Here is a 20,738-nt window from a genome sequence, read left to right as displayed (position 1 = left end):
TGGCTGGCCTTTCCCGAGTGCCGTGTCTCGGACAGGGTTCATTGTGCAGTTGCTCAGGAGTAGGACCTGACCCGCCAGACCGAGGGGGTGGCCTCCCCTTGCGTCGTTGATTGTTACCCTGTGAATTGGTGTCAGCCACAAACTCCGGGTTACCGTCGGCCTTACGTTTATTGCCTCCTTGGCTCGCCGGGTTATGCTGCTGACCCTTTCCATTGCCGTTCTTCTTTCCCTTCCCTGTCTTCTCCTCATCAGACGCGGGATCCTTGGTACTATCAGAATCGGCGTATTTGACTAGAGTCGCCATCAGCTGGCCCATATCATTACAATCACGCTTGAGCCGCCCCAGCTTCTGTTTCAGAGGCTCAAACCGGCAATTTTTCTCCAACATTAAGACCGCAGAGCCGGCATCCATCTTGTCAGATGAATGTATTATCTCCTTGACCCAGCGCACCCAATGAGTGGTGGACTCACCTTCCTCTTGCTTGCAATTAGTCAAGTCCACAATTGACATGGGCTGCTTGCAGGTGTCTTTGAAGTTTTGGATAAACCGGGCCTTTAACTCTGCCCATGAACCAATGGAATTAGGCGGCAGCCCCTTCAGCCAAGTGCGGGTCGTTCCGTCCAGCATCATGGTGAAGTACTTGGCCATCGCCGCATCACTGACCTCCAACAGCTCCATGGCCATCTCATAGCTCTCAATCCACGCACCGGCCTGTAAATCAGCTGTGTAATTCGGCACTTTTCGGGGTCCCTTGAAATCCTTGGGCAAACGCTCATTACACAAAGCCGGCACCAAACAAGGAACGCCGCCGGTTCTTCTGGCCACGCCTGCCTCAATAGAAGTCGTTGGATAATCCGGGAAGGTTTGGTGAGCTGCTTGCTGAGCCGCCTGCTGAGCCGCCCGCTCATCCTCTCGACGTATCCTGTCCTGTACCGGATTATGCCCACCTGGCTGGTAACGGCGCCGGGCGTTGCTTGACAAGGCCTCCGAATCCATATGTCTACTGTAACTTGGGCTCTGGCTTGGGCGAGGAGTTGAATGGATTATGTCTCGACTATAGGAATAAGCCTCCTGCTGAGCCAGAGCCGTCTGAAGAAGTTCTCTAACCCTTCGCGTCTCAACTACTGTTGGAGAGTCGCCCTCCACCGGGAGAGCCGCCAAACGTGCCGATGCAGCAATTAGGTTCTCCAAGGGGTTGGGAAAATGACCTGGTGGTGTTGGTACGTAGCAAGGCGGGACCGTATTCATGTGAGGAGGTTCCATCACCCGGGGCTGAACCGGTGCCCCCGCTCCGGATGTTACAAACGGGTTCGCCTCTGGCGGGTTACTAGGGCCGGCTCCGGGCGTGCAGAAGAGATTCTGAGGATCATAAACCGGAGGCAAACGGGATTGAGCCTTCTGGTGCCTCCTCCTCATCACCTCGTTAGATGCGTTCAGGCTCATCGTAAGCTGGAAAGCCTCTGACTGGATCTGTTGAGCCCGAGCATCCAAAGCCGCCCGCTCCGCGACCAATCTGGTGTCCTCAGATGCTAGGGCCTCTTTTGCTCGGGCTATCTCCTCACGTACCTGTGCTACCTCTGCATCATGCTCAGCTTGACTCGCCGGGATAACTGTGGCGGTTAACAGGGCCAACAATTTGTCCATGAGATCAATCAGCACCTGAGCCGGCGGGCGCACAGGGCCTCCTGCCCCGGCCGCTCTTGACCCGGAAGTTATTGTTGGTGCAGCCGTAGAGTTTTGATCGGGTTGAGTGCCAGCCATGAAGATCCCTACTCTGCTCGGCGGCTCAAAGGGGTCCGGAATACTGCTGCCACCGGAACGGCCCCCAAGCCCGCCGTCTTGCAATTGGTATAACGAATCCGTCTCACCAGTGGATGACTCACCATCGGAGTAGACGGCCATCTCACCGCTGTCCATGGATCCTTCAGAAAGTTCTCCTCCATGGATGCAACCCACGAAGGCATGCTTCACGGCGGGCTGAGCCCGGGCGGGTCTCGTACGCTGAGCCGTCTCGATGATTTCGGTGCAGTTGTCCGGCTCAGGGCCCGGCTCGCCAATCCGGCCGATGAAGACGTGGATTCCACCGAAGGGGACCCGGTACCCGTACTCAATTGAGTCGGCGTTGGGACCCCAGCCGGCGTCATCGATGTGGAGCTTGCCGCGACGACCCTTGGTCATCCGGCCCACAGCGTATCCCTTGAGCCCTTCAAAGGTGCCCTTCAAGAACTCAAATCCACCGTGCGCTGGCCCCACGATGGGCGCCAACTGTCGTGGAATTGTCACGGCAGATGTCCTCGTGAAAGGACTTAGTCGTGGAGCCATCGCTACTAGGAAGCTTAAAGGGGTTAAAGTGGGATAAAGGACACGAGGGTTTATACTGGTTCGGCCCCTTGCGGTGAAGGTAAAAGCCTAATCCAGTTGAGGTGGAATTACTTGGGTTTCGATGACCAGGGAGTGAATCTGCTATGCCTGGCTCTCGATCTGATGTTACTTGCCCTAAGCTGCCGGCGGGTCGTCCCCTTATATACATGGGTTGACGCCCCGCGGCCTACAGAGTCCCAGCCGACTCATAAAACAGTGTCCGGCCGGGACTAGTTAATCTTGCCTTATAGTACAAGTCATGCCATGACGGCGGTTTATTACTATGGGCCTTAAGTCGCCTGCGGGCTTTGGGCCCTTAACTGAACCGCCATCTTCAAGCTTGATATTGGGCTTCATAAGATAAATCATCATAGCGTAACCCGGCCCCTCCTGGGCGGGTTACACTAGTAGTTATATCCCCAACACCTACTTCAGTTGAAGATAGTGCCTTGAAGCTCCGATGCGGGATAGTGGCAACTTGATATGCCTTTGACTGATGGTAGGCCGGCTCGCAGCTATGGAGGCAACGACTGTTTGAGGAGGCCGAGGCCGAGGAAACCGATCCGGCTGTGGCAGATAGAGTCAAACTGGGGGGGGGGGGCTTGGCGTAGAACCGGCCATGGCTCGGAGGCGGGCGATGCAAGGACCCACCTCGACACAATCCTCCTCCGGGTCGTGGTTGACCTGCTCCTCTAATTTTTTTCTTTTTAAATTACCTTGATGATGATCCGGCAGCCTCTCTTGGAATCTTCTGACTTGGATGGATGTAGTCATCTGATCTAGCAGTACTCAAATAGTACTAGTCTTGGTCACGTACTAGTGCAAGTACTAGTTGTTTTTTGAGATCTGACTATTCTTTACATCGGGAAAAAAGGTAGCAACAGACGGTTGATTTCCATGGCCTGGAACTTGTGGACGTGGAGCAGCAGTGGAAACTCGGCGGAATAATTAAGCGGCAGTCTCGGATCAATCTCCAGCGCTGCATATAGGACGCGAAGGCAGCAGCCAGCTGATCGATCGGCTTCAAACTTCTGTTTCTCTCGATTACTTGCAACGCCGTAGGTAAATCACTTGTGCTGTAGTCCTCGTCTTGGACTCAGCGGAACGCATGATGCGGCGGCGGCGACTCGCCAAATCAGACCAAAACAACCGTAATTTGATGATTTTGATACGTACTGATAGAATCCCTTCTGCCCTTGGCTTCTCACGATGGTGCAGCGGAAAGTGATTCGGTCATGACGGATCGCCTGGTGGCATGTCATGATGCACATCGACGCAATCCGGCTCTTCTTTATCTGAAAACCATGAACTTCTCGAAACCCTGGGAAGAGTGCCTCCAAGAACTCAACACCACCGTGCACGAGCCCCATGGTGGGCGCCAACTGTCGTGGATTTGTCACGACAGATGTCCTAGTGTGAGGACTTAGTCGTGAGGCCAACGCATCTATGTGGTAGATTGAGAGGGGTTGAGCAGAATCGAGAGACGCAACACAAGACAAGGATTTAGACAGCTTCGGGCCCCGGGAAACATCATCCGGTAACAACCCTACATGCTGTTTGTGGCTAGGTCTCATTATCATCAGGAGAGAGTCGCCGTAAACTGGCTCTCCCAATTATGTCTAGCCCTAAGATTCTTTCTCTCCCCTCTTGGGGTGTCCTGCCCCTCCTTATATAAGTTGAAGGGGCGGGTTACATGTAGAGTCCAACTCGGATTAAGACTTAAACTATTCTGACTTCTCTTCATGGGCTTCTTAACGTCTTGGGCTTCATAACGTCTCGGGCTTACTAACCCCAGGCGACTCTGTCTGCCGGGTTATGACTCCTGCCGGTTTATGATTGTCTGCCGGGTTATGACTCCTGCCGGTTTATGATTGTCTGCCGGGTTATGACTCCTGCCGGTTTATGATTGCCTGCCGGCTTATGACTCCTGCCGGTTTATGATTGTCTGTCGGGTTATGATCTGACTTAACACCTGCCGGGTTATCATCTGACTTAACACATGCCGGGTTATCATCTGACTTAACACCTGCCGAGTTATCATCTGACTTAACACCTGCCGGGTTACCAAGTCCTAGCCGGGTTATAACTCTGGCCGGGTCATACCGCGGGGTATATCCCCAACAATCAGCGTATGTCTTCCTCTTGAAGATCCATTTATATTCAATGGCTTGCCGATCATCGGGCAAATCCACCAAAGCCCACACTTTGTTCTTATACATGGATCCCATCTCATATTTCATGGCCTCAAGCCACCTGTCAGAATCTGGGCTCATCATAGCTTCTTCATAGTTCGTAGGTTTGCCGTTGTCCAACAATATGACTTCCAGTACATGATTACCATACCACTTTGGTATGGTACGTGTTTTGTTCGACCTACAAAGTTCAGTAGTAACTTGATCTGAAGTTTCATGATCATCATCATTAGCTTCCTCTTTAGTTGGTGTAGGCATCACGGGAATGGTTTTTTCTGGTGTGCTACTTTCCAATTTGAGAGAAGGTACAAATACCTCATCAAGTTCTAATTTCCTCCCACTCATTTCTTTCGAGAGAAACTCTTTCTCTAGAAAGGACCCATTCTTATCAATAAAGATTTTGCCTTCGAATTTATGGTAGAAGGTATAACCAATAGTTTCTTTCGGGTATCCTATGAAGACGCACTTCTCCGCTTTGGGTTCGAGCTTATTAGGATGAAGCCTTTTGACATAAGCGTCACATCCCCAAACTTGCAAGAAACGTCAACTTAGGTTTCTTGCCAAACCACAGTTCATACAGTGTCATCTCAACGGATATAGATGATGCACTATTTAACGTGAATGCGGCTGTATCTAATGCATAACCCCAAAACGATAATGGCAAATCGGTAAGAGACATCATAGAACGCACCATATCTATTAATTTACAGTAACAACGTGAGGACACACCATTACGCTGTGGTGTTCCAGGTGGCATGAGTTGTGAAACAATTCCACATTGTTTTAACTGAAGGCCAAACTCGTAACTCAAATATTCGCCTCTGCGATCCGATTATAGAAACTTTATTTTCTTGTTACGATGATTCTCGACTTCACTCAGAAATTCTTTGAACTTTTCAAACGTTTCAGACTTGTGTTTCATCAAGTAGATATACGCATATCTACTCAAATCATCTGTGAAGGTGAGAAAATAACGATAACCGCCGCGTGCTTCAACACTCATCAAAACGCATACATCGGAATGTATTATTTCCAATAAGTCATTTGCTTGCTCCATTGTTCCGAAGAACAGAGTTTTAGTCATCTTACACATGAGGTATGGTTCGCAAGTATCAAATGATTCGTAATCAAGTGATTCCAAAAGTCCATCCGCATGGAGTCTCTTCATGCGCTTTACACCAATATGACCTAAACGGCAGTGCCGCAAGTATGTTGCACCATTGTTATCAAGTTTTCATCTTTTGGCATCAATATTATGAATATGTGTATCACTACAACCGTTATTCAATAAACCATTTACATTGGGTGTATGACCATAGAAGGTTTTATTCATGTAAATAGAACAATAATTATTCTCTAACTTAAATGAATAACCGTATTGCAATAAACACTATCATCTAATCATGTTCATGCTCAATGCAAACACCAAATAAGATTTATTTAGGCTCAACACTAATCCCGAAGGTAGAGGGAGTGTGCGATGGTAATATAATCTTGGAAACACTTCCAACACACATCGTTACCTCGCACTTAACTAGTCTCCGTTTATTCTGCAATTCCTGTTTCAAGTTACTAATGTCATCAACTGAACCGTATCAATACCCAGGGGCTACTACGAGAACTAGTAAGGTACACAGAAATAACATGTATATCAAATATACCTTTGTTCGCTTTGCCATCCTTCTAATCCGCCAAATATTTGTGCAGTTCCGCTTCCCAATGACCATAACCCTTGCAGTAGAAGCACTCAGTCTCAAGCTTGGGTCTAGCATTGGGCTTCTTCACGGGAGTGGCAACTTGCTTGCCATTCTTCTTGAAGTTCCCTTTCTTTCCCTTGCCCTTTCTTAAACCGGGTGGTCTTGTTAACCATAGACACTTGATGCTCTTTCTTGATTTCCACCTCTGCCGATTTCAGCATCGCGAAGAGCTCGGGGAACGTTTTTGTCACCCATTGCATATTTTAGTTCATCACGAAGCTCTAGTTCTTGGTGATAGTGACTTGAGAACTCTGTCAATCACTGCCTTATCTGGAAGATTAACTCCCACTTGATTTAAGGGATTATAGTACCCAGACATTCTGAGCACATGCTCACTGGCTGAGCTATTCTCCTCCATCTTGTAGGAAAAGTACTTTTCAGAAGTCTCATACCTCTCAACACGGGCATGAGCCTGAAATACCAATTTCATCTCTTGGAACATCTCATATGTTCCATGGCGTTCAAAACGTCTTTGGAGCCCCGATTCTAAGTTGTCGGAGATATACCCCGCGGTGTAACCCGCCGGATGTATGACCCGGCTGGAGCGTGGTGACTCACTGGTGACCCGCCTGGAGCTTGGCGATTCACAGATAACCCACCCGATGATGGCGACTCATTAGTAACCCGGCGGGTGGGTCAGATAGACAACAAGGCCCAAAGCCCAGAAGGCCGGCTCACTTTATGATGGGCCGGCTTAAGAGGAAAGGGATGACGAATATTTCCTTTACGAGGAAGCAAGACCCGGACTTGTATTCAACTTGTAAGAGAAGATAGACTAGTCCTAGTCCTACTAGGACTCCACATGTAACTCGCCCCTCTAACTTATATAAGGAGGGGCAGGGTTCCCCAAAGAGGGACAAGCAACAAGAAACAATATCTAGGGCTAGATACAAAGGGGGAGCCGGCTTATGCGGCGACTCTCTCATGAGCATAATGAGACCTAGCAGCAAACAGCATGTAGGGCTATTCCGGATGATGTTTCCCGGGGACCGAAGCTGTCTAAATCCTTGTCTTGTGTTGCGTCTCTCGATTCCGCTCAACCCCTCTCAAGCTACTACAAAGATGCGTTGGCCTCACGACTAAGTCCTCACACTAGGACATCTGCCGTGACATTCCACGACAGTTGGCGCCCACCGTGGGGCTGGCGCACGGTGGTGTTGAGTTTTGAAGGGATCTTTTTTAGGGTTCGAGAAGCTCGCAATTGATCTGATGAAAAGAGTCGGCACGGAACGATCGCGGAAGAAAACCTGCCGCCGGACAACCTTGCGTAGAGCCGGCACAACCATCCTTCTGTGAATCGAGATTGTAACTAATTTTGGAGTGACATATACAGGATCCGAGTTCAAGAAAAACTAGGGTTGGAGCGTTCTGTGAGCCACCATCGCCGTAAACCTGGTGATCCATCAATCCGAAGCAAGATCGTTTTTCTGCATTGTCAGACGTTATCGAGACCGACAAGTATTTTTTCTGCTGATTCAACTCATACACGGCAGCAGAGGTCAACCCCAATTCGGTTTCCTATGCAATCAAACCGTCAGGATTACCTGCGCTGTGTCTTGGTCAGTTGTCAAATCATCGAGACAGTCAAATTCTACTATGGTGCACTATTTTGCTGATTTAAAACTCCGAGGCGTCAACTCATAAGCTGCTGGTGCTACGACACGTTGGGTAAAGGCCAAAGATAATTTCATCAACCACAAGTACTACTTGGTGATCACGTGGGTTCTTAAAGGTGTGCCTTGTTTCATGCACATATACCACGTTCGTCTTGGCTCCAACTCATGTGCGCGTCAGTGTGTTTTCTGGTCAATGGAAAGTCAAACTAGCACGCCACCATAGCGGACCTACGGCGCGGGAGTAAGAATCAGTGGCGGCAGGATCCGTCGCAGCAGTAGTGCACTCCTGAGAGCCGCCGCCGTTGTTTGCCTCTGAATCGCTAGCTGCCACACCGAGGCGCCTCAAAACCGCCACACCACGCCATGCGCCGCATCAACTGCAGCAGGGGTAAGCCGCCGCCGTCTTAACACGCTGTCGCTGCAGCTCTTGAGCTGCTGTACTGCCGCTGACGTCGCGCCAAATTGTCCACTGCTGAGTTCTTGAGCCACCGTGCCTGTGGCCTCTGGGCTGCCGGGTTCGCCCCGCGTGGAGGCATAGGCGAAAAAAAAATTGTGGCCGGAGGATAATGGAGCAGTGCATGCATGCATCTATGTGTTGGTTTGAGGACGTCAGCCCAAGGGGGCGTGGTGCTGCAATTTTTTTGTTGTCATATAAAAGTGAAAAGGGGACGTTCGTTTGTGCTATGCCACCCAACAGAACCGGCCGCAGACGCGCCGCGCTGAGTCACCTCTGCTGTGTTGAGCCGCCGGAGACGCCAGTCTGCTCGAACCGCCGGGATTATATTGAGTCGCCAGTTTACTTGAGCCGTTTCTATCGTGACGAACGGGTCATCGGTCGACCAAGTAAATCAGGTGATATCAGTTTAAGTTTATTTAATTAAACATATTGTTTTCATCAAAGAACAATTACTTTGGTCTGTATATTTGTATGTGCAGCAAAGGTGGTGCCATGTTGTGCCTATGAAGTGTACGTCAGCTCCATCATGCACCGGCGTCTGCGCCCGCTTACTGATAGAACACGTGTGCGCAAGTCGCCGCCTGTGCGGCTTAATCTACATCAACCCGCCGGAGCCGCTTTGAGCCGCCCTTGCCGCTTTGAGCCGCCGGGGTTATATTAAGTCGCCGGTCTGCCTAAGCCGCCGGAACTATATTGAGTCGCTGGTCTGCCTGAGCCACCTCTATCGCGATAAATGGATCATCCGTTGTCCAAACAAATCAGGTGATATCCATCCGAGTTTGTTTTATTAGCACATGTTATTTATGTCAAAGAACAAGTTTATCTTTGGCGTGGTCTGCAATATTGTTTATGCAGGGCAATTATTTATGACAAAAAGTGACATTATACCTCGAAGATGGGGGTACGCCAACATCTTTTGGCACAGGTGGTCGTCGTTACTCAATTGACTCCTGCACCGGCTTACAACGCCGTGGCCGTCTCTCGCGATCACGCCGGCTTACAACAAGGAGGACAACTTGCCCGTCCGCACCGGTTTACAACGCCACGGCCGGTTCATCTGTCTGTGCCGCCTCAGATGTTGCAGTCGTCTTTACTGTCCGTCTGTCGCGGCCTGGTCTACATCAACACACCGGACCACACCTGTCTGCATGAGCGGTTTATTAGTATAAAGCCAGTCACTGCTCGGGTAGCCCGGTTTTCTTCCAACAACTCTGGAGCAAATTATCATGTATATCAGCCGCCGTCTGCACTGGATGGCTCAATGGGCAGGCGCACAAGTCGCCGCTACTACAGTTTGGTTAATTTCAAACAGCCAGTTGGAAGGAACCATTGGCCGGGTTGCTAACACGGCTCATACGGGATCATTATAACCCGACGCAGTCACCTCAACCTTATGTGGATTCACATCGCGTTATCAACGCCGATGATATACATCTTATGCTATGGTCAAATATGGAGAATCTCAAGACAACTCCTCGAGTCCTTAGACTCGGGGGCTACAATGGTATGACTTGGCAAAATTAGCCGGTTTCAATGAATTCAAGAACTCCGGGTCATTGAAGGGAAAAATAACCTGACCCCGGAGATTACTGCTAGATTGATGAAAATTTAAAGGCCGTCAGAAAAATTGCCGGTTCAAAATAAAGATTCCGGTTTAAAATCCGGCTCAAGAGGCATCTCTCTCCCACAAAGCTTTGGAGCTCTCAAATCCGGTTCAAACATCCGGTTAAAGGTAAATTTGTCTCTTACAAAGCTTTGAAGCTCTCAATATCCGGTTTAAGAATTCCGGCTCAAAAAGAATTCATTTCTTGCAAGTTTGAGTTTTTCAGAAAAATTAAAGGTTGCCAAAGAGAACTTGCTGCCATGATGCGCGGTTCAAACATGGGTATCCTGCCTTATTGGTTTATCATATTTTTGATCATTTGGGGGCTTCCTGCTCATCGAGCATAGCTATTGGTACCCTCTTGATCGGCGCAATGCCAAAACTTATATGGTCACTTGGGGGCTTCCTGTTCAAACATAGGTCGTATTCGAACCAAAGAGAACATAGTTGTCGGTACCCTTTTGATCGGCATAATGCCAAACTCACTAGGAGGCTTCTTGATCGTATTCGAATCATAGCTCAACCCCTTTTGGGTCCGACGTGGATCGTATTCGAATCAACGTCGTTAAACAACTCTCAAGGTCATTTGGGGGCTTCCTGTTCAAACACAGGTCGTATTCGAACCAAAGAGAACATAGCTGTCGCTACCCTCTTGATCGGCAATGCCAAAGCCACTAGGGGCTACATGATCGAATTCGAATCCTAGCTTAACCCCTTTGGAACAGTTTACTGATCGTATTCGAATCAGAAGCCTTGATTTTCTTTTTGTCTGGATTAAGTTTTTTGAACACAATCTTTTGGGTTTTGAAATTTTTTGCTCATATCTGAAGCATATATATGTGGTTTCTATTAACCCGCCCTGTCTCTCAACGAACAAGTCGCCAGCATATGACAATATTAATACTTGGAAGGTTTGACTTCTAAGTTTTGGGTTATCACCCTTACTGCACAGGTATCATAAGCTGGCAGTACAATTCAATATCACAGGTATGATATTGTTTATACATGATTATGTTTAAACCGGCCCTGGCTATGTACTTTAAGCCGCCAGTATGTTTTGAATTGCGCCATTGGAATCATGCGCATATCAAAGATTGGGTTATCACCCTTACTGTGCAGGTCACATAAACCGACAATGCAAATTCAATATCACAGGTATGATATTATAGTTATGTTTCAATGTTATGATTCATAACAGGCTTATCTGTGACTCCTTTTTTACACATCAGTGGTTATATGTAAGATATTATGACCCGCCCTACGGTAAACCGCCATGGGTTCTTGTGATCTACTTGTGTGCAGGATAAGACTACATTTGGGTGGTTACCCGCCCTGGCTTTTGACATTAAGTCGCCAGGGCGTATGTTGTTTAAACTCTGTGCAGGATTTGCAGAACTATAACTTATATAAATGTTTAAGTCCAAGCTCATCATTAAAATTGATGCTTCAAAATGATTATCCGTTCTGGATTTTCTCAAAGGCTATAAGCCGACGGGTTATAAAAATTCCGGCTTACAATGGAGGCGTATTAAATTGCCATCGGCCAAGAGCCGCTGGGTATTCAAAACTCTGGATTTACTTGTCAACAGATAAGGTACTTGAATCTTTAAATAGCCAAACTTGGCTGGATTTTCATTATGATATTGAATGATTGAGGTTTTCAAACCGGGTTATTCAAATCTTTAATAGCCAACATGGCTGGATTTTTATTATGGTTATCAGTAACTAATATTATGATTGAGGTTTTCAAAGTCGTTTCAGCGCAATGGCTAGTATTTTATCAATGGATGTGATTTATTCTACAATGAAAGGAATAGTCCCGAGTCACTGCAGGCTTACAACCCGGCACTTGGGGGCTACATTATTCAAATTGAGATTACATCGAATATGCAAAGTCCCATGTCACTGCCAGCATGCACCGTGGCACTTGGGGGCTAATGCAAAGTCATTTTTTGCTCAACTTATTGAAGACCCGACTCATCACATTCTAAATGAGCCGGCCCTTGGGGGTTACCAATTGCTCCTATCAAACAATTCAAGGTACTCATTTTTTCATATATTATTGAAGGATCCACTGCTCAATTGGTAAAGCACAAAGCTCTTAACCTCGTGGACGTGGGTTCAAGCCCCATGATGGGGGATTATATCATATGATGTTATTTTCAATGAAGTATTTATAAAGTCCCAGCTCAATATTATCTTCTACTGAGCCGGCCCTTGGGGGCTACACGTTGCTGGTGAAGTTTACATGATCATATTTACAAAGTCCCTGCTCATTATTGCATAATGACCCGGCCCTTGGGGGCTACACTGGTTGAAGTTTTTATGAGCATAAGGCAATTACAAGTCCCAGGTTGCTGCAAGCATGACAACCCGGCACTTGGGGGCTACATATGTGGAATATTCAGTTTATGACTAATGATTGAGATGAATAACACGGATTTCTTCAAGGTTGCAACACTTATATTGAAGCAAGTCTTAAGTTATCACTATGTTCTCCTCTTAAGACTTGGGGGCTACAGGTATTATGGATATAAAGGAGAAAAAACTTCAAATTCTCAGTTTTGAGTAAACCAGATTGACCCGGTGTCTGCAACAATTATGACCCGGCGTAAGCAACAATTATGACCCGGTGTCATCAATATTTACAAACTGGCAGTTTTGGCAATGATAAACCGACAAGTTTTACATCTTCAAGCCGGCTGACTATCAGATGAGTATTTCAAGACCAATATTTTTGTCAAATCAGAGCATTGAAGGCCGACTCAAACGGATTATTTCTTATAATATTTCTTTACAAGAGCCAACGTCAACAATTGAGTATGAAGCTGGCTTATTGACCCGGATTTTTTAGAAGAAGGAAATGACAATTGGACTTAAGGATGACCAGGTCCCGGCTCAGGAGAATATTTAACCCGGAGCACAACCTGTCAAATTTGTTCTTGAGTTATTTTGCAGGATCAGTTTAACATGGATAAATCCAAATTAAACTGGGGGCTAATGTCGGGGATATACCCCGTGGTGTAACCCGCCGGATGTATGACCTGGCTGGAGCATGGCAACTCACTGGTGACCCGCCTGGAGCTTGGCGATTCACAGATAACCCGCCCGATGATGGCGACTCATTAGTAACCCGGCGGGCGGGTCAGATGGACAACAAGGCCCAAAGCCCAGAAGGCCGGCTCATGTTATGATGGGCCGGCGAGGAAAGGGATGACGAATATTTCCTTTACGAGGAAGCAAGACCCGGACTTGTATTCAACTTGTAAGAGAAGATATCCTAGTCCTAGTCCTACTAGGACTCCACATGTAACCCGCCCCTCTAACTTATATAAGGAGGGGCAGGGTTCCCCAAAGAGGGACAAGCAACAAGAAACAATATCTAGGGCCAGACACAAAGGGGGAGCCGGCTTATGCGGCGACTCTCTCATGAGCATAATGAGACCTAGCCACAAACAACATGTAGGGCTATTCCGGATGATGTTTCCCGGGGCTCGAAGCTATCTAAATCCTTGTCTTGTGTTGCGTCTCTCGATTCTACTCAACCCCTCTCAAGCTACTACAAAGATGCGTTGGCCTCACGACTAAGTCCTCACACTAGGACATCTGCCGTGACATTCCGGCTCGATGTTTCATCAGTAGCTCATCCTCAATCCAATGGTCAAGCTGGAAGAGCTAATCAAGAGATCTTGAAGGGTATAAAGCCCCGGCTCATGGTCCCTTTACAACGGACGCCGGGTTGTTGGGTGGAGGAGTTGCCTTCTGTGATTTGGAGCATCAATACTACACCTAACAGATCGACGGGTTATACGCCTTTCTTCATGGTTTACGGAGCAGAGGCGGTCCTACCAAGTGACATCCGTCATGACTCGCCCCGAGTGGCGGCTTATGTTGAAGCTAATAATGAACAAGCTCGTCAGGAGGCACTTGATTTGTTGGATGAGAAGCATGACTTAGCAATAGCCCGCTCGGCGATTTACCAGCAGGATCTACGTCGTTATCATAGCCGCCGGGTTAAGTCCAGAACCTTTCAAGAAGGCGACTTGGTGCTCCGGCTCATCCAGGATCAGTCCGATATGCACAAGCTATCCCCACCTTGGGAAGGACCCTTTGTGGTCAGCAAGAACCTGAATAACGGGTCATATTACCTCATCGATGTTCGAGAGCACAAAGACTCATGTAAGTCGGAGGAGGAGACCCACCGGCCGTGGAATATCGCTCATCTTCGGCCTTACTATACTTGAGCCGCCGGCGCTCATGATGTACATATTTTGACGATGTATATATTATGAAAAGTAATAAAGCAGGACCTCTGTCCTTTTCATCCTCAAAAGTTTATGCCTTCTTTGTTATATCTTTAAAAACGACCAATAGGGGCCTGATCATATTTGAATCTGGGTCTCCTCTTGGTCCGGCTTATGACCATATTTGAATCTGGCCGCTAAATATCAAGATCACTAGGGGGCTCCCTGTTCAAACATAGGTCGTATTGGAACCAAAGAGAACATAGCTGTCGATACCCTTTTGATTGGCATACTGCCAAACCCACTAGGGGGCTTCTTGATCGTATCCGAATCATAGCTCAACCCCTTTTGGATCTGACGTGGATCGTATTCGAATCAGCATCATTAAACAACTTTCAAGGTCATTTGGGGGCTTCCTGTTCAAACATAGGCCGTATTCGAACCAAAGAGAACATAGCTGTCGATACCCTCTTGATCGGCAACGCCAAAGCCACTGGGGGCTATATGATCGTATTCGAATCTTAGCTTAACCCCTTTGGAACGGTTTACTGATCGTATTCGAATCAGAAGCCTCAAAATTTTGTCTGTTTTTTGTAAAAGTTTTGCAATCACAATTATTTGACTATCTTGAGACCTTTTTGATCATATTTGAAAGCATTTATGGGGTGGTTTCTATTCCACCAGCTTAACCTTGATCAATAAAGTTGTCAGCACATAACAAACATCATATGTGCCAGTTTTTTACAGAATTGGGTTCTCACCCTCACTGTTCGGATCACATAAACCGGCAGCGTAATCAAAGGATCACAGGTATGCTGTTATGGTTATGTCACAAAGATATAATTGAGAACCGGCTTCTTTATGATTTTTTGTTCATATTCTGGGTTATATGTAAGATATATGACCCGCCATGCGATAAGCTGCCAAGGGACTTGTGATTTGTTTCTCTATGCAGGACAATTAAAGCAGCTCTTTAAACATAAGGAAAGCAGAGGATCAGCATAATATGGAGGAATATAAGATGGCGGCTTAAACAGTGTTGAGCGCCAGACACGTGCGCGATGACACGACAAAATTAAGTGTTTTTCTACCCTATTACATGACTCCCCGAGTCCAAATGACGAAGCATTGTTTTTCAGCAAAGCATAAATATGGGCCGCCTGATGGATCAAATGCGTTGTTGGCCTGAAGCTTCCGGATCATCCCTTTCCGCTCCTCCGTCTTGTTGCCTTTCCTGGAAGGTTGATGATGACCAGCCAATGCCACTCAAAGCTTCAAATTCAGCTTCATCATCAATTAATCCAGCCGGGTCAACGTCAGGGGCGAAGGTATCCTTACGAAGTGGAGGGATCAGGCTGATCTCTTCACAGTGAGGGGTTGGAATTCTCTGATTCTTGGTGTCATAACCCGGTTGATACTTGGTAGATCTGTGTCGTTACCAATCAGAGTGGCCACAGGGCGTATTTCTTTCACACAAGTGGTGAAATCCTTCTGGTCAAATGGGGTGCCGTCCTCCTTCAGGCTTGGATACCCAATGGTGATGTCGGTCGGGTCTAGCCCAGATAGCCACGCCTTGGCCCGGCTTAATGCAGCTATGGCTCCGGCTCTCGCAGAAGACCGCCTTAATTCTTTGAACCGCTGAGGTAGCACGGCAAGCCGCTTGAGTACATCTGACAGGAGGGTGGGAACTTCATTTGACAGGGCCACGACGGCTAAGGCACGCTGTGACCCGGCGTAGAGTTGTTCTACCAGTGTATAAACCGCCTTCAATTTTACCAGCATGCTTTGATCAAGATTGGAACTCCTGGGGCCTGCATTGCAAAGTCAGGTAAGTTAATGACAATTGATAGACTTGTTAGAAAAGATGCAAATATTTAACACTTGCAGAATAACTTACCAAAGATTGCTGAGACCATCTGAGATATATGGCGTTTTAAGCCGGTTAATTCGGCGGTTGTTTCTGAAAGAGCCGCCTCAGCCTTCTTAGCCCGGTTGATCAAGGCGATCTTTTCATCAGCCCAGGCTTTCTTCTCTACTTCAAAGTCCTTTTTCAATTTCTCTTGTTCAGATACACTGAATTCAAATTTGGAGTTGGCTTTCTGGGTTTCAATCTCCTGTGCTTCCAGGCGATTCTTCAAGTCAGATATTTCCGATTCAAATTGATTGATGGTGGCCTGTACAAATGTCGGGTTACAATCAGGGTTATCATAAAGCAACATTAAGTCCCAAGCACTTTGCAAGCAAAGAAACTTGGCACTTGGGGGCTAATGTATGCTGAAGAACTCTGTTTACAGTGGCGGTTCATGGAAGTAAGTCCCAAGCACTTTGCAGGCAAAGGTACTTGGCACTTGGGGGCTAATGCATATTGCTGTTCCAAGTACTTCTTGATTTAAACGTGATAAGGACCGGTTCAAACATGCTGTTTCACTATAGGAAATAACTAATTTGCCATCAGGGCAGTACAGACGGCAAAGGACGAATTACAGACGGCAAAGAGTTTGCCGTCAGCTGGCTGACGGCAAAGTCAGACGACAAAGCTAAGTCGGCAAAAGCATACTTTGCCGTCAGCTTTTCATCGGGCAGACGACAAAGATTTTGCCGTCAGCCAAATACAAATTTGCCGTCTACCACAAAAATAACAGACGGCAAAAGCATGTTCTTTGCCGTCAGTTAAAATGGGTTCTTTGCCGTCATATAGACTACAGTACAGACAGCAAAGATTGTTTTTCATTTTTTTAAGTGACGTCAGAGCACAGCATCTAGCAGGACACATGAACATCAAACCATGACGTGTGTAGCTCATGGAGATTTTGAATTCGACACGGCCATGCTGCCTTACTTTCATCGTAGGTGGAGTTACAAAGAACTTACACAACTGTAGTGAAAAATTTACACAAAGGATCCTAGAAAGTAAAAATGAAAAGCAATCAAGTCCTTCTCAGGTTCACCGCCGGCCGTCCTTCCTCTCGCCGGGGACAAAACCACAGGGCCTCCACTGCCACCGCTTTGCCCTGCTCGTCGCGCCGTCGCTCGACCCTACTCGCCGCGCAGCCGCCCGGCATTGGTATCTGCACCGTCGCCCGGCCCTAGTCTCCACACCGCCGCCTGGCCATGCTCGCCGCGCCGCCACACGGCCCGGCTCGCCTGCGCCCTGCTAGCGCCGACCACCCGCGCGTCGCTCGCAGCAGCCTCCCACGCCGGCTACGTTGCCCGCACCGGCCCGCAGCCTCCCGTGTCGCTCGCCGCTGCATCGCGCGCCGGCTCGCCGCATCGCCGAAGCCTCCTGCACCGGCAGCCGCCCGCGTCACTCGCAGAATCTTCCCGCGCCGGCTATCCTGCCAGCACCGGCTCGCAGCAGCCTCTCCTGGAGAGAGAGGAAGGGAGGATTCGAAGAGGGGGTGGAGCAAAGGAAGGGAAGGCCGGAGGACCCAGGTTGGTGGCGCCGGAGAGAGAGAGAGAGAGGGGTACGAGAGAGACACAAAGAACGTGGGGTGGGGTGGGAGCGGGTGGATAAGGTGGGGTGGGTGGGCTGTGGGTGGTGGGGTGAGGACAGATCAGAAACGTGGGGTGGTGTGAGGCTGCGAATTTGTGGTGGATATTGCTGCCACGTCATCGATCCGTGGGATCGATCCGTGGACTGTGTTTCTTCTTTGCCGTCTGTGTTTTTTATTACAGACGGCAAAGTATGCACTTTGCCGTCTGTAATAAAAAACGCAGACGGCAAAAATCTTTGCCGTCTTCATATTTTATTATAGACAACAAAATGAGCTCTTTGCCGTCTATAATAAAAAATGCAGATGGCAAAGATCTTTGCCGTCTTCATATTTTATTATAGACGGCAAAGTGAGCTCTTTGCCGTCTGTGTTTCTTTTCGCAGACGGCAAAGTTAATTTTACCGTTAGTTTTTCTTTGCCGTCTTCTTTGCCGTCTAGCCCGACAAAAAGCTGACGGCAAAGCCTCCCCCTGACGGCAAATTACCTGTTTCCCGTAGTGTTTCAGCCGGCCCTTGGGGGCTACAGGATAAGCCGGGCTTCTTACAGATATTACTAAGCTCATCTTAAGTCTACATCATATTTCATCATAAGCAATAGACTTGGGGGCTGGTATAGTAAGGATGAATAAAGTATAGCAACAAGAGTTATACCTCAGATTTTTGGTGTATCTGTTTCACCATGTCAATTTCCATGTCACGACTGTTATGCACTTGATTTATATAACCAGAGACGATTTCTCCAATACTCAGATGAGTATAATCAGTGACATCCAGCTTAGCTTTGCGGCGTTCCAGAAGTTCTTCTTTGGCGGAGCACTTGGCTAGCACGGTGGGTCTCCCCGGTTCAACAAAGTCAGTTTTGATGATTTCGACATCCAGGTCATCCATCTTGGCCGGACTAGGGATCTTCGGATTTTCAGAGCCGTCAATGGCTTGCTCGACAGGCGGGTCAACAGTAGGCGTTGGGATATCGTGGGCTGGTTCAAGCGGCGGCTCATGAGCGGAGGTGTCAGGAGCAGCCGTTCTGAACTCCGGTTCATTCAAGATCGGCTCTTCGGCCGGCTTGTTCTTCTTCGCCCTCTTGCTGGGCTTTACTTGTACGCTGTGTAAAAATCACAAGGTTAGTGCAAAAAACATGGGTAAGATAAGCACAAGATAAACAGATTATCGTTACCCTGGAGCGGTTTTGAAAGCCGGCATATTGGACTGCATTGATTCGCCGGAGGAAGGTGAAGTTCCCTGATAGTTTGAGTCAGAAGAATTGAGTGGTTGATGAGTGAAACCCGCCAAAGGGTAAAAAGAATGTAAATCAGAGATGACCTCAGTCCGACGTTTCCTTGTTACATCGGGTAAGCCGGAGGAGAGTTCCGCATCCTTACTGGTCCGGGTCTGCCTCCGGCTCTCATGAATCTGTCGCTTCAAAAGAAATTGAGGATCTTGGTAAGCTAAAGGATGTGAAAATCTTACTTTCCGGGTTACTCTTCGGACTTTCTGTCTCAGCAAAGGCTCGGAGTCGGAGGAAATTATAGTTACCTCTTCAATCGCTACATGATTCGCTCCTGTATCCTCCTGATGATAATCAGTGTCAATAAGATGGTTAAAAAAGGAGCCTAAAGAGTCAAGAGCTACCTCTGACTCAGAGGTATCTTCCAAATGAAGCATATCTGAGGCGCTAGGCTTGTTCCCCTTCTTCCGGGAAGCGGCTTTCTTGGTTTTTCTAGCTTTCTTTGCAGCTTCATGGTCATACTTGACCTTCCAAAATTCGTCATCAGCCTGTGAATTACAACAAAGGTTTTTTGAGTAAAGATGAAATTGTTAAGGTTGACGGTAAAAATGCTCAAGTCAATGGCTTACCGCTGGAGCCGGGTTAGCTTAACAGAAAGGACGTAAACCCACTTTCCCGCAGTCTGCCAGGCTTTCATTCAGAAGAGACTTGGTCATATCATCAACGACGTCCTCAGGTATGTCGTCAGGGCTGTGCCGTAGAGGATCATTCTTTTGGCCTGTGTAATCGCACATCAAGCCGGGGCGGCGGCTCAAAGGAATAACCCGCCAGGCAAGCCAGACCCGGACCAGATCAATGCCGTTTAGGCCATTCCCCAGAAGAGCCTTGACCTTGCTTATGGTGGGGGCAAGTGTTTGTCGTTCAGCCGGAGACAATTTATCTGGCAAAGGGTGAGTTGACTCCAGGCGCAGGGCGCGAAAGCCGGGCAGAGGGTTCTCATTAGTCCGAGAAGTGTCTTGACAATAGAACCATGTTTGGTTCCAATCTTTAGGCTGACTCGGCGGTTTGGCATACGGGAAGAGACAGTCTCTCCGTCGCTGGATTGAGATTCCGCCAAGCTCCAAGCTGGGACCATTGGCACGTTCATTTTGACGGTTCAAGTAAAATAACTCTCTAAAGAGTAGCAAGCTGGGTTCTTCTCCAAGGTACACCTCACAGAAGACTTGAAAATTGTAGATATTTGACACGGAATTGGGTCCGATGTCTGGAGGTCGCAAGTCAAAGAAGTGCAAGACGTCTCTGAAATTTTTTGAGCCGGGTGGGGAAAAGCCACGGTTCATATGATCAGTAAAGACGATAACTTCCCCTTCCTTGGGTTGAGGTTTTTCTTCTGTCGGATCAGGAGCATGATAGGACATGACTTCCTTCTTCGGCAGATAACCAGTCTTCACAAACTCATTAAAGGTGTTATCTGTGACGATGGATCTAACCCAGTTGCATGTAACGGGTGCTTTGGGAGCCTTGTGCAGCATTATGGAGATGGAAGCCTATGACAAAATAAAAATTTCCGGCTCAAATTTAAGCCGGAGAAAATATTTCAATTCATATTCAAGATGGCGGCTTACGAAGGGGCCTAATGACATGTGGCTAATTATATTAGATTATTCAAGCCGCCATGGGCATCATAAGTAGTTAAGTTATTTAAGCCACCATGAGTGGTCAGAATTATTGATTAAGCATTGCCTTTTTAAGCCGGCGATAAGAGTCGCCATGGCTAGTGGATCTAACA

This window comes from Triticum aestivum, chromosome 7D (assembly GCF_018294505.1).
Source record: "Triticum aestivum cultivar Chinese Spring chromosome 7D, IWGSC CS RefSeq v2.1, whole genome shotgun sequence".
In the NCBI taxonomy this organism is placed as follows: Eukaryota; Viridiplantae; Streptophyta; class Magnoliopsida; order Poales; family Poaceae; genus Triticum; species Triticum aestivum.
This window is presented reverse-complemented; position numbering follows the sequence as displayed.